This window comes from Vanellus vanellus (genome assembly GCF_965231255.1).
Source record: "Vanellus vanellus genome assembly, chromosome: 1".
NCBI lineage: Eukaryota > Metazoa > Chordata > Aves > Charadriiformes > Charadriidae > Vanellus > Vanellus vanellus.
The window spans coordinates 33,572,035-33,591,022 of NC_138905.1; positions in this window are offsets into that span (position 1 = coordinate 33,572,035).

Below are 18,988 nucleotides of genomic sequence, written 5' to 3' on the forward strand. Positions count from 1 at the left end.
AGCCCTGATATCTCAAGCGATCCTCGGCTGCGTTAATGGGCAGCTATTGCCCACAGTGCTGGAAGTCTATAGATAGGCTTACTGAGTGTCTCTTGGGCATATGTACAGGGTGAACAATGTTTTTCTCTTCACAGAAGATAAAGATGTTTCAGTTTTCAAAAAGGTTATCCAGGAAAGAGTCAATGTGTTAAAATAACGATGCCTTATTGTCTGAGTGCAACATGAGAAAAGACAAGAAGAGAAATGGTACTTGATGGACAACTATCACAGCACAGGAGTAAAATGTGACATGGCATGTGCACACTTTGTCATATAGCTGTGAGGTCTATATGGACAAGGTCATGTAACTGCAGCTCCCACCCCTTGAGTGGATGTGCAGTAAAGGAGTTATATACCTTTCCTTAGGTCCAACTCCCACACTGGCCAGCAGTTTCTCAGTAGCATTCGTAGAAGTACTACTGTCCTTCAGGCATTTTTAAATAAAACCAAGCTCTGACTAGAGACCATCTCATTTTGCAAGCCCACTTCATTTTCTAGACATATGGTTCCCATAATGTTTTAGTATTTTGCAGCGTTCCTTTGAGGGGATGGGACTGGGCACATGGATAGTGGGAGGAGGAGGAGGTTGGGCAGGGAGCCAGTCCAACAGGAGTGAGATAGCTTTTACCGCACTGTGCCCACTGTATAAAGAGAGACAATCCAACAGTAAACAATTTGCCACTGGAAGATTATCGTTGGTAGCAAGCACCCTCAAAGCCTCAGACAACTCAATTTCCCTTGTTACAATGGGAGTTATCAGTCAGCTTTAGGTTGCTCTTGAAATTATGACAGTAATTTTCTGGGAGTTAACAATTATATTCTGTTGCAATAATTTATTGCACCTCTAAAAGCACCCAGAGAAGCCATCTTCCTTTACTTCACAAATGTGTGGGGCTGTCCCTTCAGGAAGAGAGGGTGCTCCTGTCCTCAGCCTCGGCATTAGGCAGCTGCCTGGACGTCTCACTTGTATGGTGGGTGAAACCTGATGCCATGTTTATTCTGACATCTCCTTGAGACACACCAATTCCTGCCTAAGTCTTTCCAGAAGAATATAAAATGCTAGACCTAGCTTTTCAGAAGAAATATATGATTTTGAGTGTTTCAAGTTTTGCCCAACTTTTACTCATTTTGAGACAATTATAAAAAGTCTGGCTTTCCAATCTGTATTGCTTCCAAACAACTACAGGAGCCCCACAGATAGGGTTGCCCAGACTTCTTCTTAGTCACATTTAAATATCTTGGACTCAGTAAATTGTTGTTTTTTCTGAGATTAGACTTCAGAAGCACAAAAGATTATTATGAAGAGGCAGCCGTGGAAAACAGCTAAATGATGGTGGTCTAAAGTCCTTCCAAGGGTAATGCATCCTTATGGGGTTGGTTTCAATATCTATTTAAATTTTCAGGAATGGATAACTTACCTGACAGCGATGTTGCAAGCAAACATTTAGATTGTGCCCTGAGTAAGAAAGCTGGAAAGCAGCAGCCTTCTCTGCTAAAACACGTGTCAGATGAAACCTGGAGGAGCAAAACAGTAATTGTGCACAAGGCATATTTCCCCACATTACATAGCAGCAGAAAATGAGTGAAACCGGGAAAAACAGATTGATCAAAGTACAGAACAGATGTCAGAGTATTAAATCAAATGCAGCATTCCTATTAGGAGAGCAAAGAGAGAAATCGGGAACAGTGACCTTTTCAAAAGTTGACTCCTGTACACAGGTACAGCCCCTTGGAAATAGTATGTTTGGTTATGATGGGATGCTTCACCTTCACAGAGACTGTACCAAGAACCAAGCCTTCTCGTACACCAGTGAAGTGTGTATGCGGAAGGAAAGGTAGCAGCTCCACAGACACATCACAGTGTCCCGTCACAGTGTGACAGTGGAGGGTGGACTCCACCAATGCTTGGGTATTAGGATGCATCAGAAAGCCCAGAAACCTACAATTTTGCTAGAAGAGGTTTATGTGAATGATGCAGCTGACCTACAGTTATCAGGTTCGGGCAGTAGCTGCTGAGAAGAAGAGTGGCAGCCCCGATGCAGAGGTAGCCTGTGCTCCTGCATGCTCTATGCTTTACCATATAAAAGATTGGTAAGTCGTGAAATTTCAATATTTACAATCAAGTTCATTTTTTAAAAGTTTCCTCTCAAAATGTGAAATTTTGCCTCTCTTGTTTAAACTACAACCAATTCATTTTAAATTTTAGCAATATCCCAGGCGCTGAATCCAAGCCTAAGATAGAGGCTACCAGTGGTAGCTCCTCTCAACTGTGACAGCAGGAACTGCTTGCTGTAATTCATTACGTCGTATTCAGGGGTGAAAGAATCCACACTACTAACCTTCGCCACCAGAATGCAATGTGTATTATAGTGATAAAAGCAGTGGAGAGATTTGCACCGTGCTGCAATTTCCCAATGCCTTGCTAAACTCCCGAAGATAAGGAGACACCTGGGGGTCCCCCTCCTGCGCTGCGAAGGCAAAAGCCCTTCACCAGTTTGTACCCACAGAGACAGCTTCTTCGCTCTCAGCAGTTTTGCCGTTACTCCGTGGAAGTGCTGAGGGTTTTCAGCGGAGTATGAAGAAACTGGCTGCTCTGGAAATTACTTACTTTTACACGGCAGATAAACCAGGTTGTCATTTACACTGTCCTAACCTGTGGGGAATAAAGCAGAGGCAGAGACAGTTTAATTGAATGTTTTCAAAGTGTTTTGAGATCTTAGTTTTGAAGGAGGTGCTACACAAATGGGAAAAACAAGATCGTTTGTGTGATATTACAGACACATGCAAAATAGGATTTTGTTTTGATGGTAACAGCGATGATGACACAATCCTCTGCCTTGTGTGCTAATTGATCCATCAACAGACTGCACCACACCTCTGCTTTTCCTCCATATGGTGTATTAGTAATTAGGCCATTTGAGTCTATTTTATGGAGGTGGCTTGGTACCTCTAAGTCAATTAAACTGTTTTAGTTATTCAAAGACTTCTTACGGATTCACTTTTTATGAGACACTTTAAAGAAAAATATCAACTGTACAGAAAATAATTTTGAGGATAATAATGCAATTATTTATGCTTGGATTAACCTGTCGGTAAGAAGCAAAACAGCACAAGGGGATCAGAGGCAGGGTGTAAGTCTTATGCAGATGCTTTTGTTAGAGAAACTCCCAATCTTCTTAATGTGCCAGTTAACTCAAAAGTTGGAATGAAAAGCCTTAGCCTTTTTTTCCCTTTTTATTTCTCTCCCGCTATCTTAAAACTGACAATTCAAGGATTGAAATATTTCTGAGCCCTAGGAAAAAATAAAAAAGAGGAGGGGGGGATAAAAAGGACTAAAAATGGTCCTACAATTAATATGTAAATCAGGCTGATAACGTCTGTCTACAACAACTGCAGTGCATGGACGAGCTATCACAAGCGCGGCGCCTGTAAGCAGCGTGGTGATGCCGTGCCGACCTTCGGCAGCCTCCCACCAAGGCTGGAAGACTCAAGCTCAGCAGGACCGAGGACGCATGGCTGTGCTTGTGTCTCTTCTGCCTATGACGGCTTTGCCCTTTGGATAAACGCCTCTTTGAGGGCCTGGCTGTGGTCCTGGGGCGAGCCCCGCTGCAGGAGTTGCTGCCTGACGCTGATAAGCTGCGGAGAGCCGGGGACCCGTCCCCAAGCCCCGCTGCCGGCGGCTTGCAGACACATCCAGCCCCGCTGCAGGTGCCGGCTAATTAGCCTTATTAAAGCAACTTCATTTGCCCCTCCAGCAGTTAATATCTCAATTTTAAACCTTCATTACTAGGGGTTAATAACTCAGGAAAAGAAATGCACTTGGGACTGCCATTTGATATAACATGGAGACTGTTTTTTCTTCCCAGTTGAAATAAATATTGTGAATGTGAAATCCTACCGGGCACAGCCTAAAGTCATCCAAATCGACTCCTGGGTATGCACATCCCTCATGGGTGCTGTGGTGGGGAGATGCCTGAATATCATTTGGAGGGTCAGACTCTTGTGCGGGGTATGTATTTTCCTGTGACTTGAAAGGCCATGTTGTTTGCCCCGGAGAAAGCACATTTAAATGAGAAAGCTCATTTCCCTTAGGGGTTCCAGGCAATTAGCACCGCAACATTTGGATCACATTTCTGACATTTAGAATAACATACAGAAGTCGCAGAAACTTCATTTCTCCGTAGAACCCGTTTGGGTTAGGAAAGTGTTTCAAAATGGAAAAATGTTCACCGAAGAAAATGCTGCCGCCATGCCAGCCATGGCAGGCAGGGCCTGGCTGGTCCCTGCTCCCTGCCATCCCCGCCAGTCTTTTGCAGCAAGGATTAGTTTTCTCGGGAAGGCCCTCTAACATCTGGTCCGCATCTCTCCGGACTGGGGACCCGCGGGGCTTTCACAACAAGTTTCGAGCCTTTCACAACAAGTTTTGAGCCCTTCACAACAAGGAGCAAACCGCTATTGAAAACTGTGTGTTCATTAGCTATTTCCCTTCCACTGGCTCTGCTGCTGGAATCAACTCCAAAACAACAGAAATCAAAGATTTCTTTTTATTATTTTTATTTTCTGGCACAACGACCGCCACCGGTTTAAGCAGGGAACATGTTGTGGAAATTGTCTGCTCCCTGGATCCCGCTTCCCTTTTGTTCACTCCCACCGAGTTGGCCGGGCTCGCCACCGGCCGTGGGCTCCGGGGGCTGCAGGGGAACGCCATGCTGCCGACACTCCCCACACTCCCTCTCCCAGCCTCTGGAGACCTTTGCTGGCCTTTTCAACCCTGCCTTGTTTCTGTCAGTCCAGTCAAGCCGAGGGCAGCGCTTTCTGAGTCGGTCTTCAGGAATGCTGAGGGCTTGCAATGAACATCACCTTTGCAAAGAAACGGGGCGTGTGGCAGGTTGTCCACATAATTACCCTTCAAAATAGGCTGGAAAACAGCAGCTAATAAATATCATGAATGTCTGCAGAAGGATTTCATTTAGGCTGTACTTTTGGAAATGAACTCCGAACTTTGGTTTGGTGTCTCTTCTTGTAATTGATATTCTGAACAAATCTCTTCGCAGTTTTGTGGCTTATTGGCCCCACATGCATGAGGAATATTTGTGACATGGAGCAGCAAAATATGTCTCCAGCTGAGGTGTCAAGAACATCCAGAACTGGAGAGACTGCTCACAGGGCTCTGCTGATTTATTTGTCCCGTTTTCTCTTGACAGACACAGACAAAAATGGATCACAAACGACACCAAAATCGCTACAGTTCCTGAAAGAGAAAGGACCCCTGTCTTCCCTTACCTCACCCTTGCTGTCTGTCACCACCTAGCAGGTGGCATTTCTAAGCTGGGAAACAGTCCCTCCTCCCATCTGTCCCCAACTCCAGAAAGCAAATGAGCAACACCTCACGCTGCCAACAGGTCCGATGTTCCGGGTGGGAAACGGTCTCCTCTCTTCCACAGTACACTGTCGCTGCCTGTAATTAACTCTTACCTTGTTTTTAAACTGCTGCATGCTCTGATGATCTGTTACAATTGGGTAATGGATGAGAATCACTTCACAGCTCTGTGGTTAATATCTAGCACTGTATGTTGCTTTTTTTTGGTGATCAGACCTTAATTCTTTCATGGTGTTTATCTGTGCTGAATGAAGGGCCTCTGTGAGCAGGAGGAAGCCCCAAGGGGAAGGTGTGAGTCTTGCCAGCAGCCCGCACTGGGATCGCTGCACCACCACGTTTCTGACAGTGGAAATGATCTGACAAAACCAGCCTGTTGCTATCAGGCATGTCTGGAGCAGGGATTTACTGATACTGCATTGCTGGATAGGATGTATGATCTTGAGGTATCTAGCCTAGCTAGACACTGACACTGTCTACCATAAGTAGAGTGGTCTTCTGCCAGTTGGCAGTGGGTTCCCCAGAGACGTGGTCTGTTTCCCAGGCGCCACAAAAGGAGAGGATGCAAAACAGTTTTGCAAGGTCTGTATATAGTGCTGATGTGCATTTATAAGGAAGCTAGCGTGTCCCTTGGAGATCCACAAATGGAAAAAGGTTGGAAGCTGTGGATGCTGATCAAATCTGATATTCTTTGGATGGAGGGCCCGTTCCCCTTGAAGGCAGTGGGAACTGTTAGTGATGTCAATGGAAGAAGACCCTTCACTCTATAGGTCTCCAGGGGATATTTCTCATTCTTCAAGGTGAGTAAAGGGCTGCAAATCCTCGAGCACCAAGGCCCTCTGCCTGGTAACAAGGCGTTGGGAAGGGGGCGAGCTGAAGTGGCCCCAGCTCTCCCACACACTATGACAACAAGACTGGAGCCCTTTCTTGCTTTTGTATTTTTGTTTTTCCCCAGTCTGTTTTCTTAGTGCAGATTATAAACAGTTTCAGGGCAAGGTCTTACTGCAACAGCTCACATGTCTGGTACAGAGAGAGGGGTGGCTTCTAAATCCAACTGCATTAGACTATAATGCAGCTGAACACATAATCTGGAAGCCAAAAGAGCCACCAGCATATTTACTTTGTCAAGAATTAGAAAGGAATGGTAAAGATAGTCAAATAGAACAAAGAGTCTTTAAAAAAAGGTGAGGGGAAGAATGCTTCTATGCATTTATGCATACTTCTTGTGCTGATACCAATCAAAGAAAATCCGTATATACATGTATTTTCCAAAGAAAGTCTCCTGTGGTTAATAAAGGTGAGAACATATTGCGCTGCCTGGTACATATTCCATTCCATTCTGTTGGAAGAGGTGGGTGATTTTTTTTTTTCTTTTATAGATTTATTTTAAATCAGCCCAATTAAAGTACAAATTCTTTTCTGAAAATCTCACTCTCCTCTGTGCATAGGAAAATTATATCATGGTTCACTCTTGCTTTATATTACTCTCTCCTGCATTTGTCTTTTAAGACATAAGGGTATTTCTCAAACTCATAGGCTTTTACATGAAGAGGGCACACTGTTCTCTCCGATGTCAACAGCAAAATCTTCAGCTTTCCGTTGAATTTCCAGGCATACAAAGGAGTTTTTAGACATTACAAGAAGAAGATGGAGGTGGCCGGTAATGCAACATTAAAAACAGATTTTGAACAGAATCTTCATATGTTTTACTTGATTTTTGGAAATAACACAATGGCGTATTATGCCAATGTTTCTAGCTGAATCTTTTAATACAGAATGTAATTTGCAACCTTTCCATCGTGGGATTCAGCTACTGAAATGGTATGTGGGAGTGTTCTCACTGGGCAGCAGAAAGAGCATGATGGATAATCTCTATCAAGCATATCATTGCTTCCAGGTGTTGGCTCATTTTTATTAGTTACTCGTGGGCTTACCTACCTTGTCAGAACATTTTCCTTCTCAAAATGGCAATTCCCCAAAAAGAAGCCGCCATCCAAGGGACAGCTAGATCAGCTAAGGTGCTTGTGATACATTGCTTGTTTCTATTTTCCAGGGATAGTCTAGATCTGACTTACAGGAAATTCTTGAGAAAAAGCAACACAAAATTAGTTTCCTAACAGTAGAACTCTTCACAAAAGTAATAACTGTATTCCTTCCCTCCCACAATTTTCCTTGAATGTGTAAATTAGTAGATATCTTGGCATTATTTTGTAAATATTTTTGATGATATGCCACTTTTTGTGAAACAGAATAACACTGAAGGCCATTGATTCAGAAATTCCATTTCCTGTCTGGAAAAAAAAACTCTAGCACTTTAGTTAAAAGTAGTATCTAAAATTACCATAATTGAAAATTATGAGATTTTTTTTTTTCCCAAATTACCATCTGGATTGACAACTGTTTGCGAAAAGTCCGTGTCCTGATTTTGCAAGTCACCAAACTCAGTTGTGGATGGATATCAAGGAAACATAAACCCCTTATGAGCATTTTAAAAATTTATCTTTATAAAGATGTATTTCTAAAGAATGCCATGTTATGAACTGGAGCTCAAAACAAACTCATGCTGAACAACTCAAAATAATGAGAGGAAAACTAGGAGTAGAGTTTCCGCTTAAGTGTTTCGAACGTTTTGGCACTGTTGAAGCCATTTGGAAAAGCAAATACAACACGTTCATCAGGTTGAATGAAAGCTGATGGGATTCATGTGCCGTGTGTTCTTGGACAAGTTACTCTTTCCAAACCCACAGAAAATAGCTTTTAGATGGTGGTCTTAAAGTCAAAAGATATTGGTTCTGCATAAGAAATCTGTAGAAAAATACTTTTAATTAAAAACATGCAAATTAAGGAAATTGCAGATAAGTGCTTCAAACACCAGAGAGGGTTTTACAAACTTACTGATTTCATATAACTGTATTTTGGCTGAGGGATTACATTTTAATGTGAACTCCATGCAGATACATGCTTTGGGCCCATGTCAGGTTATAAAGGCTGTAGACGGAGACACGGGGAGCTTTCGTTGCTATATTCAACACCTGCTTATATTCTGGCAGGTTTTTATTAAGATTCCTGGGGAGGGTGGGCACCCACAGCAGCTCGGCTGGGTACCAGGATGGAGAGGGACCCTCTGGGTTTGCTCTTCGGTCACCAATGTCGTGTGATTTTTCTTCCCTATCTTTGCAGTTACGTTGTCTGTTGTGGGAGTTGCAAATGCATGCTGTTACTCATTTCTTATCTCCCTCTGGCTTGAGTCAGAGACAACGGCTGGCTGCCTGGCCAACAACTCCATTTCTCTGGATGCAATGGTCTTGAACACCGGGGTCCTGGGACGCTTGTGAGCCCCCAGAGCCACAGGCACGTTTCTCAGGGCAGGTCTTGGTGACTGGGGTAGCACCGCAGCAGCCCGTGGAGGACAACAGTTCTGTGAAGGACATATCTCCCAGGGGCTGGCAAGAGAACCAAGAATGCTTGGCCTGCAGCAAACTGGGACAGAGGCTGTCCCAACCCAAAGGGAGCTCCACAGTTCCCATTGCTTTGTCTTTCAAGCCAGGGGTGACAGGAGCTGAGAACAGCAATTTAACACAGCTGGGAGGAGTTAGATGTCCTTTACTGCCAGATAATTAAAGCAATTATGTCTTTCTCCTGGTCTCCTGGAGCCACAGCCCCTACATAAGTGTCATAACATCCTATCAATCATTCAGGCATAGTCTTGGACAAATGGGACCGGTACGCGTACATGCTCCTCTCTGCTGTACACCAGGGTTAGTTCCTGCAGCAGCCCCAAGTCTGCAGCTCACGCTTTTTGTTCTTCCTCTCCTCATCTCTCCAAAACCCCCAACACCGGTGTGACATGGACAGGATTTGCAGAGGCAACAGGACAGAGAGTTGCTGGGAATTGGATCATTTTCATCCCATGCTCAGGGATAGGTGGGCCAGAGTTGGGCTGGATTTTTTCCGAGGGCGAGGAATGATGTTGAGATGCTAAAGCTCACTGACAGCCCATTAGGCAAAGGTAGCCCTTGCCAGGTCCAACAATTTCCTTTAGAAGTCCAGCAGAGCTCAAAGCAAATTCCCACTCTCTGGCACTGTAAGACACAAACTTTTCTTCAAGCTTGCTTTGAATCTACTAAAGCTATGCCAGTTATAAAAGCTGCTGCTGGAGCTGAAGCGAAGTCTTGGCTTTCGCATTTTTCATATCCACAACTGCTTGAGAACAGTGTGACATTCTGTCTTTGGCAACCGGGAAGGATTTCGGCAGAAGGGAGGCTGACCTGACAGGCGCCCTCGGCAGCCTCTTCCCGGCTGCGTGCATGGCAGCGGGCCGGCAGGCAGAGAGCTGCATTTTAGGTGAAATGCAGGTGTGGGACTCTGAAGGGGTGGTGAGAGACCACACCTTTCACTGTGCCAACAGTCTGAGGTCCCAAAAAAGCTAAGCGTCATCACCCACAGGCTCTGATTATTTTAGAAACAAGAATTAATTAACAACAGCATCAGCTGATGGTTAGTGTCAGAAAAACGGTGCTTATTACATTGATTATGGTGAGAAAGTAATTGAAGAAAGGATATAAGGGTCTGGCCCTCAATCAATATATTCATTCCTTTTGCCAGAATGACCCTAATGGTGCAAACTGCATTAGGAAATTCACCCTCTCATGCCCGTCAAGAGGTTTTGCCCAGATAAAATTTGCGAGCCCAGACAAGTTATTTCAGAAAGAAAACATCTGGTTTGTGTATTTCTTGCAGGGATGCCCTGCTTTATTCAGAAGCAACGTAAAATGTATTTTAATACAAAGATTCACCAGTTAAATATGCAAGCCCCAAACAAGGCTTAACTGCTAGAATTCAAGAGCTTTTCTATCCCCGTGAACTCCTCAAATGAATCATTGCCCTAGGATACATTTCGTTGCCTGCATATGTTTAGAATGTAAAAAAATTAACCCTTGGGCTGCCGTTACTTTGGCAGGCGAAGGCATGCTATGTGTGAAGCGGGAGTGTGAACATTTTATGCTTGTTTATTATGGTAGTCAGAGTGTTAAAATGAAAACCACTAACTAAGAGCAGAACAATTACAGTGTTATTTCGTTTTGTAAAGAATGTGTTACTTGGCAGAGGAAGGTCAGATTATAGTGCATGTACAAAGCGAGAGAGGAGATCTATAGGATCAGGATTAGATGAAACCTTAATGGGGTTCCCAACCCACAATTAACAAGACTACCCCTATGACAGACTCTCTTTTCCAAACCCTCAGGTGAACCTGTGCTGTTTCCTTTCTACTGGGTTTTGTACTTTTCTACAAATGCACCAGCCGTACCTGCTGTGCCCCCATCAGCTCAGTGCAGTGTAGTTGCCCCTTCTGCTCCCTCGGCCCAAGCTCCTGGTCACTGCTGGCCCATGGTTCACAGGTCTACGGTCCTTAATCTGACCCCAGGTGAGGCACAGGGCATCATTGCTAATGGAAAATAATAAACAAGACCATCAAATGCTACTCAGCAATTACTTTCTCTTTATCAAAGTTGTCCTTGGTGCAAAGAACGTGCATTGGGCACTGAGACATGTATATCCCCAGACAAGCTTCTTATATTGCTTAAACATTTTACTTCACAGGCTGAAATTCGGTCTTTATTCTCTATGAATTGCTTCTTTATATTTCCGGGATGTCTAGTTATACGTGAACACCTTCAAGCTCCTGAATACTGTATGTACACTGTCATGAGAGCACGGTCAGGGTTTTGTGCTGTTGTCCTAGTCCCTCTGATTGTGGACTGAAAGATAGCACAGGCCAGGTCAGAGGCCCTACAAACTCCACATACTCAAATCATGTCAGATATAGCTGTGAGGAATCCCAGGAGGTCACACCGTATGCCCAACCACAGCCGTGCACTATGAAAGCAGGTTTCTGGAGAACAACTCAGCTAATATGAGACTTTTTGCTCACATGAACTGTCAGATAGCCAGAGTGGGGAGACAGAAGGCAGTGCCATGAGGTCTCAAGGACATGGGAGCCTTGGTTAGCCTCTGCAAGGACCATGGTCTTATCATCACTAGCAGACTCTCCAGCAGCAACATCAGAAAGGAACCACAGAGATGGCTTGAGGCCATCTTCACCAGAACTGGCAAGTGCTATTGCTTTAGGTGAAAGAAACTGAAACTAACCTGTCTCCAGAGGAGAGACAAGAACCTGCTTTTACATTCAGCAACCATGAAATGGGTGTAGGAAGGAAACCCAAGGACCTCCATGGAGCGCACAGCTCAGGGTGAGGGCTCTTGCCCCTAGATTTGTGTCTCTGTTTTGGCATCTAAGGTAACCAGTCAAAATCTGTTCAGTTACTAATCCAAACAAAACATCTACCCATATGTTTTGCAACAGCCCTGTCTGTGTTTCCAGTTAATTGCACCTCAATGAAGGCAGTTGGTTTCCTTTGTGGGGATGATGGGGGCAGGCATGCAGCGGCCTCTTGACTTTTAGCTTAGCCATAGGTTCTCCCTGGCTCCTCACCTGCTGCTCACTTTCCCTGACAAGACAAAAAGGCACAGTTTTCCTCCCTAAATCTGGAAGTCCAGTACCTCTGCTCCAGATGGTTTGTGCTGCTGTGCACAGACACAATAGTCACATTTTTCCAAGGGGAGTGAGTTGGATTCCCCTGGAGCTGAAAGCCCAGTGGCTTCATTGCAGCCGTGCCCTGGAGACCAGCTCTGGGGGATACCTGCACACAGGTTTCTGACCAGCTGGAGAAACCTGCTCTCACTCTGGTTTGAAAGAGGACTGGCTGGTGGTGGTGGGACCAGAAGCTAGGTGAGGAGCCGGACAGCCCGTACCAGTGCCCACACCCACAACATCCTCTCAGGAGCTCTGGCAATGGAGGGAACACTGGAATCACGCAACATTGCTGTCCTCTCTACCCGGAGCACCACTGTCCTCAGTCACTGCCGTGGTGTGATCTCAACAGGTCACCACCAGCTACTGACACCAGCTTCGGAAATCTTTTCCTGCTGCTTCACATGAACGGTCTGTGTTTTTCTTTCTGTATTTTAGACTACTATACAGCTACTCAGCACTTGCGCCTCCCTTGTAAAATCAACAGTAATGTGGAACATAGGCAACTCCAGCCCACTGCCCTTCCTGAGGAGAAAAATCTGATTATTGTTGGATATTACCTGGAGATATTTATGCATTCATAGATGGATGGGTATGCAATTATATGTATGGATACACATACATACACGCACAAACATACACATTGTATATGTATATGTGCGCGTGCTTTATTCTCACACGCAGACAAAAAGTATGTATCATGGCATGGATTTATTAGGCATGCGATACAGGTTTATATGTCATATATATACATGAATAGTTTACATTCTTTCTCTTTTCTTTAAAAAATAAAATTAACCGATGTTGCGTGAGTGCTGGGAGTTTAGGGAGCTAGCCCAACTCACTGAGAGCATCAGAAGCGTGCCTCAGAAACACTCAAAGCTGTAGCACATTAACAGAATAGTCTGATTTGCGAAGATGTCAGGTTTCTGAGTTTTGAAACTGTTGCTTGCAGACATCTGCAGCCATGTCTCTCATTGAGCAGGAAGCACTGCTGTCTGCCAATAGCTCTGTTTTCAATTTGGTACCTCCTCCAGGGTTTATAACTCCGACGAAAAAATGCCCATTGTATTGGAAACAAGATTTTCACAATGGCTTGTGCCTTGTCCCATCTTGTATTTGTAGGTGCCAGACTGCAGATATAGAAAGATTGTTCTTTTTGAGACTGCTGCTTTGAAGAACTGAGTTATGCTGAATTTTTCTCTTCAGAGTTTCAGCTATTTTTTCCCTCACTTAATAGTCTCTGAATGTTGCAAAGATGTTCAGACCTTTTTGTCCTCAACCATTAGCCCTTTGAAACAACTGTAAGGTAAGAAGTAGGCGAAATAAAACCAAAGTGCCTGCATTTTCCTCCAACCTCCATATTTTCATTACTTTCAGACTTTTCACTCAAAGAGACAATCCTTCTTATTTTCACTATCTGGTCTTTCTCAGACATAACTCCAGGAAAAAAAAAAAAGAAAAAAAAAGCAGATTGGTAAAGTTCTGCTTAAACCCATGTAGTTGGCTTAGCTAGCGATCTAAATCTGAGCTACATTAAATCCCAAGAACATAAAAGTTCTGTTATATATTGCTGTGTTTTTTCTAGATGATATAAGGCAAAACTCAGCTCACATCAATTTATGTCCCACTTAGAAGAGCTAAATATTTTCAGTATCACCTTTCTTGGTGACCTCTGCCAGATGGGCTCTAACAGAGCCAACAGCACTTTTCAACGACGGCTGTCTGAGCCACGCTCCTATAGGCAGGAGCTCATCTAACTCAAATGTGGATGTCTAAAAATTAGGTTTCTAAATCACAATTAATGACTCTCTGTTCCTTTTATAATCAGTGGAGAGAAGAAGAAACCTTTGCAGACAAAAACATCTGATCTAAACGCATGTTTTGGAGTGACATTAGCGACAGGTGTTTTTTCGGGTGACTATTTCTGTCCAGCGAGGGCTGCTGGTCACATGTGGTCCTCCACCGATGTGCAGCAGGGGCTGGTGTAGGTCCTCTTTGCCTTCCTTCTCTTCCTCTGCTTTAAAACTAAACTAGTTCTGAAATAAAAGTACACAAAGCCTTCTGTATAAGATGGAAGCTTGATGGGGTGGATTCAGTTCAGCATAACTATAATACTACCTAACCTTAAGCAGGCTTTTAAGAAACTGTTAAAATAATTTGTTTTTTTCTTTGTTTTATACCGTTGCCGTTAAACACTACCACTACAAGGGCAAACATGGTATTATATGCAAATTATTGATGTGCAGCTATACAGGGAACAGAAAAACTCCTCTTAAATGTACATTGTCCTTTCCCACTATGTTTAAGATAAAGCATTAATATAATAATTTTTTATTTTGTTTTGTTGATATGTGCCTTTATCTTAATGGAATTTAAATGTGTTTGCGAAATATCCTGGGCAGATATGAGTAGGCAGAGGTCCTCTGGCTTCAGCATTGCATCAGCAGGCCAGCATTTGTCCATTTGTATTTACCTGACTTAGCAACAAACTCTGGAAATTTTTAGAAAGAAAATAGAACTGCAGTATAAGGATAGGTCAAAATGAAATGTTAACAGTCTGTTGCAAAGGCAAATGGGACCACTTTGCTGTTTAACCACATTCCTCATTACAAAACATATCTCTACAGACTTTGTGCTAGTAATTAAAAACGTCTGGTTTAGCATTTGATGTGTATTAGGCAAAGTTTCAAGTCGTGCAGTCTTCAGCAGAAATGAATGTCCCCCACGATTAAAAAACTCTTTGGATTCTGAGAGAGAAAAAGTGGAGAACATTTAATTAGACATGCTTTCATATTGTCTTGTGAATAAAATAATAAAAAAAAATCTCTTATACAGGAAGATATTGCTTTAGAATTTGATATGATTGATGTTGCTCATATAGCTGTGTTAGACAGCTATGTAGAAACTACTAAGCACTGAATGCCAGGAACAGACCACGGGCACAGATTTGTCATAACAGTGCATGGATATGCTTCTGAGACAAATGTGTTAATAATTTACAGCTCTCAGCCAGTTGGAGTTTGGCTCCTGAGGTCTTTCCTGAGGATGGAATCCCATCTCTGGGAGATGTTTGTGTTATCTCAAGTTGCCTCTTGTCTCCTTATTTATATGTTTTGAAATTTTTTTCCTATTCTTTTCTCTTTGATTTCCAAGCAGCTCCGTTTCACACCAACAACTCTGACATTTCCATTTTTCAAAGCTAATTTTAAAAGCATGGTTGGGCCTGCCACATCTCAGGATAAGGACAATGATACGCTTTTAGCAATGGATAATTATACTTAAGTTGGAAACCAGGCAGCGTTTCCCAAACCATGGTCAGTAGACCACAGAAGGAAAAGGATGCAATGCAGGAGACTATAGCTAGTGATCCTGTGAGACCGTAAGATTTAAATCTTTTCTGCATAGTTTGAAACAAAGCATGATAAGGATAGAGGTGCCTAATGATTGGGGAGAAATCTCAGGGCTGACAAAGTTCAAAGAAAAGGAAAAGAGAATTAGCAATGAACTAGAGTATTCATTTGCTGTGCATCACTGATGTTCCTCAAAATGGATTCTGTGCACTCTGTGGTACTTCCTAGGTAAAAAATGTTATTTTAATCAATGTATGTGCAGTAATCCACTGTTTACAGGAGCCTATATCTAAGTTAACTTGAATAAAATGAACACAACTGCAAAATGATTCAAAAGAAACACTGTCTCCATGCACATTCAACTGTGCAATTAAGGGTTTTATACCTTATATATGCATCTTTGAACTTTTATCTTGATTTGTGGGCCTGTTACCACCAGACTCTGTCTTCAGATTAAACTATTTCAAAGTGAGATGAAACTATGTTCCTCATGTTACCTTACTTCCAGTATAATGACACCTTTTTTTGTTGAAGCCACAGACAATTATACAACTCTTTGCTCAAATAGGAAGTGCATTTCTGCCTTACTGTGCGCTTTAAGCATGTTAATATTCCTTGCACGTTTCATCTTGTTTGGAGATAAATAAAAAGTTTAAACTGCATTGCAAAGTCCTCTGGGAAAAGTCAAAGCAAGTTCAGTTTATATATAAAAATTTAAATTTAAGATTGTACATTAACATACTTTGACTAAGCTGAAATAGAAATTATAACTGCCCCATTATTGTAGGTCTGGGTCAGGCCAGAAACTTTTCTAATATTTAGTAATAATGCATACCTGAGTTTTATATATCTCTATACAAAACGTATTTCAGCAGGTTATCCATCACTGCACTGAAGTATTTTTTTCCTGGGTGTATTCTTATCAGTCTTCTCACAGCCTAATTTGCACATCCTAGATCAGATTAGCACCAATGAAGGGACACACTTTAATTTGAAGATATCCATAAGCAGGAACACAGTGCCTCAGAAGTTCTCCTGAAAGCCATATTCTCTCTGAGAGGTCCTTTCACCTTCAGAAGCTATTTGAGTCAAATAATATTTCAAAAAGCATTTTTAAACCTTTTGGGGCATTTGCAGCTGTGGCTGGAACATGCTGCTCAGGCACTCGACGTAGCTCCAGCAGCTGGCTTATGGCCAGCTGCAAACTGTGACATTTCATCTTTCCTTTCATTTCATCAGGTGTGGAACTGCAAGTGCCGACTCAGAGAGGCAGGATGAGGTTAAACTTTGGATGAAGAATACACGATGTCCTGTCTGAGAATAAGGCGTGTTCCTGAGACAGAAGACAAGCTCTGGAGGAGCCACATTTGGAGGGGAATTTTTACCTAGACAACAAAATACCAATAACGAAAGAATCTTCTCCTGCCTCCCTACTTCACTTCTTGTTCCCTGCCTGAGGTACCAAGAGCTATTAATCCTTCCAACATCTTTTGAATTGGACTCAAGTTTAGCATGTGCAGCTCGGTGAGGTGCAGGCAATCCTGTGGATGTTGTCTGTGGCTGTAAGCCAGCCACATATCCTTTAGCAGTTGCAGTGATCCACAGTGAAGTTATTGCTTCATTGATGATTGTGGCCCGTTGTCATGCTGAAGCAATGCTGGAATTTCCCTTGTCAGAACTACATCCACTAAAATGTCTCTATTTGCCTCCTGAAGTAACAGGAGGGATATAAAAAATGGCATAATACAAGAGTTTTGTAGGAGATAATGGGTATTTTAAAAGCAACAGGAGGGAGAATGAAAGAGCCTAATTATAGTATGTGCAGGAAATGCATATTTTAAAGTGCTGTAGAAAGATGTGTGGGCAGGGAGCTATTTCAGCTGAGCCTTTGCAGTGTGATGTTTCCGCAGTCAGAGGTCTCTTGTTAGCTACCGAACACCCGAAATCAAAACCAGGAAATAATCAGTCCAAGAAATTCTGGACATTTAAAAGCAGAAATTAATACCTTGGCTACATGTGATCTCAGACTATAGCTCAGTTTCTGAACTGATTTGACGCATCTGGGACAAACATTGGTTTGAACACAGTCAAGTCTAGCAGTTATATTTGTTTGGTTTTCATAGGTGAGGCCAAAGAAAGAAGAAAGTGACAGAGTGGACCTCTGGGGCTGAATTTTGCCTTTATGTATCTCATCTTCATAGTGCTCAACTATTTCAAACTAATTTGGCACTCCTCTTTCAAAGAGAAGTCAACAAACAAGCCATGGCACTTCAGGAGCCATCCAGAGCCATTTTATGGTTGCAGAGAAGTTATGGTAAAGGATAGGGGCAAGAACTGACCAAACACAAGAATTATGTGTATGGGTAACACATTCTGGATTCCTGGAAAAACTGCACGTACAACTGATGTTGTGTCCAGGCAGCCCTCACTGGTGTAAACAGCACTTGCTCAGGAGATCTGTACAGGTGTCACTGCCCTCGGCAGCACTTCAGGGACCAGACTTCCACAGTGAACGTGCTTTTGGCTGCTCCTTGGCAAGAAAGCCTTGGTAAAGCCAATGCCACCCACCTAGCGTGCAGAGATCAGCAAGGGAGGCAAAATATATGAATGGCCATTAAAAAGTATCAGTGAGTGGCTTCCCACCCAGAATCTTCCATCCAAACACATCCCAGGAAAAGCTGGAGAATTGGATCTGTCGTGCTAGCGGGTGACACAGTAAACCTCTCTGAGACCGGAGCATCACGTCAGATAGAGAACTGACCCCTCTCTCATTTTAGTACACACATGGGGAAAAGATGAAATGTTGATGCTGTGAAACTGTTTCACAGCTCTTAGCTTTCTGTCTTTACAGTTATAAAATTTCACGATGTAACTAAATTCCTGAGGAGGTCATGATGCAGAAATAAAAGCCCCTTAAATTGAAGTAGACAAGAACTAAGGCAAGACAGCCATTGAAACAGAATCTTGCTTCTTACAGTATTTGGCATTCAAAAAAAAAAAAATTGGGGCTGACTTTGATTTGTGCTTTACTACTTTATGTATGTATGACTCCTTTGTTTACGTATTCAGTTTTTTTTTTTTTTCCCCTAGAAAAATCAGCATCAAAGTCATGCCTAGAGGACATGTATAAAATTTAAAACCAAGGCAGACAAGAATAAACAAAATCCATGTGTATCTGTGTCAGTCACTTGCAGGATGCTCAGGAGATACTGTCTGTAAATATTCTCTCAGAAAAGGAGTGGGATTTAGCCAAAAAGTGGCTAAAGAATATTACCCTTTATAGAGCATTTAACGAATGGGTATGCTCCAGTCCTTCCTGGCGTGAGGTTGGCTGTTCTTGGGAACCTCAGCCCTTACCTCTGAGGCGTTCCTCTGAAAATGCTCCTGGGGGAGAAGAAACAACAGCTACTTTGAGTCCATTTCTGGCTGGAGCCAGTGTGTTGATCCATTCTGGCACTTCTGGAGGCAGGGCAGCCTTTGGAAGCCCCCGCTGCAATGGGGCCCTGCTTCTGGCAAGGAAGGAGGAGCCCAAGGCCTGGTACCCCTCCAAGCTGGTTTACTCAAAATCAGTCCTGTTGCTTTTCTCCAGGTAGTGTTTTCATATAAGACAGGAGGGGGCAGGGAGAA